The following is a 3,885-nucleotide window of genomic DNA, read 5'->3' on the forward strand; positions in this document are numbered from 1 at the left end:
ATTTCCTATATCATTTCATATTTCTTATGTTTCATACATTTTAACATATTTCATTTTGTTCTTTTTTAAATAAAGTGTCATATTGTGTGAGGGACTCAGATGTGTGATTTCATCATGTTTACCATGTTCTCAGTAAGTTTTACAGTAATGAGTCCCTGAGGAACTCCAGTCTTATTTGCTGCATCACTAGCTATTTCCATCCACTCATTTACAGTAACATACACAAGGCCAGACCCTAGAGGCCTCTATGTGGACAATTGGACACTCAGGGGGCACTAAACAGCTTTACCAAGAGGCCAATTAGCAGACCCTGCAGCCAGGAATCATGGGAAGACCTCTCTGTGCCATCACCATGGCTACTAGTGACACAGAGCAGCTTTAGGCCTTTGCTTTCTGTGATTATGCTCCTATGTAGTGGCCATAGAAAAGGAAATACTCTGTTGTTTGTTTCTCCTGGAAGAGTTCCTCCTTGTTCTTTGTACAACAGTCCATTTCACACAGTGAGTGACGCCGCACACCTTGTAATTGAGATCTTCAGGGGTTAGGGCTAGTTAGGGTTACGGTTCATATCTGGTTCTCCGTATGTATGTCAGTCCCTGTCTGCCTTCTTTCTGACACTCTCTCATCACAGTCTAATACAATTTCATGAAATGCACATACTTTATTCATCCCCTTGGGGAGATTTAGGTGTCCAATAGCTCCAACAATCTGTATTAATGTAACCGGTGAATTTCTGCGTTGTGTTGTAGGTGAGTGAGGGACCCAAAACCAGGATGTCTTTGGACCTGACGTCCGTTTATTCTGACATGAGATAAAACAAAACAAATCCTCCCTGTGAATATGTCACTCCAGCTCCTCTCCCATAGGGGAACACAGCAAAAGGGCGAGCTAACGTCACCACAGGATTGTGGCCTAAACTACCGCATGACGCTATACAAACATACTGCGGTACTGCTAAACTTAAAAATATATATATAAAATAAAACACAGTAAACATACCTGACATGAGATAAAACAAAACAAATCCTCCCTGTGAATATGTCACTCCAGCTCCTACACAAATGAAATTAATGACGGAAAAAAAAGGGAATGTTAGCTTAACTCATTGAGTTTTTAGCTAGCAGATTTCGTAAATTAAATACAACTTTATATAATGGCCAATAAATGTCAATCTATAAACTAATAGATGCATCCAGACTTTATGACATTATGGATCACAAAAATAGAAATATGGATGATAAGAAATTATAAGATGGATGGCGATAATACGGGAGGAAAAATGACACCCACCTCTCCCATAGGGGAACACAGCAAAAGGGGAGAGGTGAAGGGGGGACAGGAAGTTTATGGGGCAAGGAGAAGGAGGGGTGCAGGAGGTGGGGCTCTTACTGTACATACTGTAGCATGACAGCAGAAGTGGAGGTAAAAGAAAACTGTCAGGTATACAAATAGGTTTAGTGTAATTATACATGTCAAAACAACTCTGTTACACTCACCCCCCTAGAATTACACTAAAATCTGCATTGTACCGAAACATACCTGTGCCATACTCAAGGGCATAGAAACCACAAAAGCACAGAAAGAAAAAAAAAAAAAACACCTTGGAATTACACAAAATTGTGAATGGTGTGACAAAACTGCCCACTCATGACAATAAACCGGACATAAGAAATACAACCACACATACAGTGGAATACATCAGCAATAACTGCTACCCATAAAAAAAGGGTCAAGAGGGACAGAGACCCGCTCGGCGCCTAGCGAAATCTCAGGACACTCTACAGACAAAATGAGGTGCCTATTACACCACACAACTTATGCCATACTTCACTTGGGCACATCTCAAAAAGAAAATCCAAAACAAATGTGTTTAAAACAAAACAAAAAAAAACACACACAGCTATAGCTGTTTCAAATCCAATGGCCATAATTGGACCCGTGAAAAGCTTCACGAAGGACAAATTACAACACTGCACGGTGCTTCAAGACCATTGACTCTATGAGCCTCCTAACAGGCTTAATAGCTCTCCCAAATCGTGAAGTACGGCCTTTACCTCTGCCAGAAGGCTGAAGTGGACTAACATTAACATGGGGAGAGTGCGGCACAGGGGAGGGGTGAGATGCAGGGGATGGGATAGAGGGAGAACCAGCACCAGCCACAGTAAGTCCATCAGAAGAGGGGACGGTCATCGGGGAAGGAGAGGGGCCAGCAGTGCTACCATCATCATCATCATCATCAACTGTGGACTGTCCATGGACCCATGAAGCAGTGCGGTCATCCATACAGGTGCTCATGCTGGACAAAGAACCAGCCCGGGACAGCTCAACGGCTGGAATGTCCGTCTGCATCACAGTAGTCTCGACATCCTCATGCAGGTTGGACAGAGGAGTGACACAGCCAGTGCTCTGGGGAACGTGAGTGTCCCCTTCATCCAGATGCTCATCCAGGGGGAGAAAGTTGACCTGGAGCAGCAGGTTCCGGTGCACCACTCTTTCATTGCCTTCTCTGTCTCTGATCCTGTAGATGTGAAGGGCAGGCTTGGAGGCCACCACTGAATGGACAACAGGCTCCCATTTATCAGCGAGCTTACGCTTCCCTCTGAGGCCCTTGTTTGCCACAAGAACTTGGTCACCAACAGAAAGAGGGAGGCCCTTGACCTTTTTGTTATATTGGTCAGACTGATGCTTCTGCTCAACCGAAGAGTTCTTCTGAGCCTGGAGCATAGCAGTGTAGAGGTCACTCACCAGGGACTTCACGTAAGTATCATAATCACAGACTGTCCCATCATGGAGAACATTCCTGAACATGAGGTCGACTGGCAACCTAGGGACCCTCCCAAACATCAAGTAAAATGGTGCAAATCCGGTGGTCTCATGCACTGTGCAATTGTACACAAAGGTCATGGTTTGGATCATTTGCGGCCATTTCAGCTTTGATCTTGGTGGCAGAGATCTCAGCATGTTGCCCAGTGTGCGATTGAACCTCTCAGTTCCACCATTCCCCATGGGGTGATAGGGGGAGGTCCGGGACTTGTCGACACCTGCCAGCACCAGAAGCTCTGCAAGCAGCTCACTCTCAAAATTAGCCCCCTGGTCAGAGTGGAGACGCTGAGGGAAGCCATAGATGCAAAAGAAGTTGTCCCAGAGCTTCTTTGCTACTTTCTTGGCTGTCTGGTCTTGACAGGGGAAAGCATGTGCCAACTTGGTGAAATGGTCAGTGATTACTAACACATCCACAGACTTGTTGTTGTTGTTTTCAGCAGACCAGAAATCAATGCACACGAGTTCCAGTGGGGCAGAGGTCTTAATGCTCTCCAGTGGGGCTCTTGCAGCAGGCTCTGGAGTCTTGCTGAGGATACACCTGTGGCAGTTTCTGACGTGGTTGCGCACATCCTTCTCCATATCATACCAGAAGAAGCGCTGACGGGCGAGAGAGAGTGTGCGGGGTTGACCCTGGTGGCCTGCTTGATCATGAACACCAGACAATGCCTCTGACTTCAAGAACTCAGGTAGGACAAACTGGAACCTCTTGTGCTTGGTCAACGGGTCTCTGATAACTCTGTAGAGGACACCATTCAAGAGTGTGAGCTTCTCCCACTGTTTCAGGACTCTCAGGGTTTGGTGGGACTCGTTACAACGTTCACGTCTGGAGGGCCTGCGCTTTCTGACAACATAGAACATCACCCTGGAGATGACAGGATCCTGTTGCTGACGGGATTGCAGATCAACCAAAGACAGCGAGGGGAACAAGTCTTGACCAGGAGGAGTCAAACTGCTCAGATGGCTGGCTAGCAAAGCGGCACGCTGTGTCGGAGCTGAGTCCCAGTCATCATGAGCAGAAAGGAGGGAGGAGACTTCATCCTCAGACATGGACACATCAGTGGC

Source organism: Centroberyx affinis, unplaced genomic scaffold, assembly GCF_046629955.1.
Source record: "Centroberyx affinis isolate AG114_WGS23_722 - 3 ecotype Tasmania unplaced genomic scaffold, CSIRO-AGI_Caff_v1 ptg000525l_1, whole genome shotgun sequence".
Taxonomy (NCBI): domain Eukaryota; kingdom Metazoa; phylum Chordata; class Actinopteri; order Beryciformes; family Berycidae; genus Centroberyx; species Centroberyx affinis.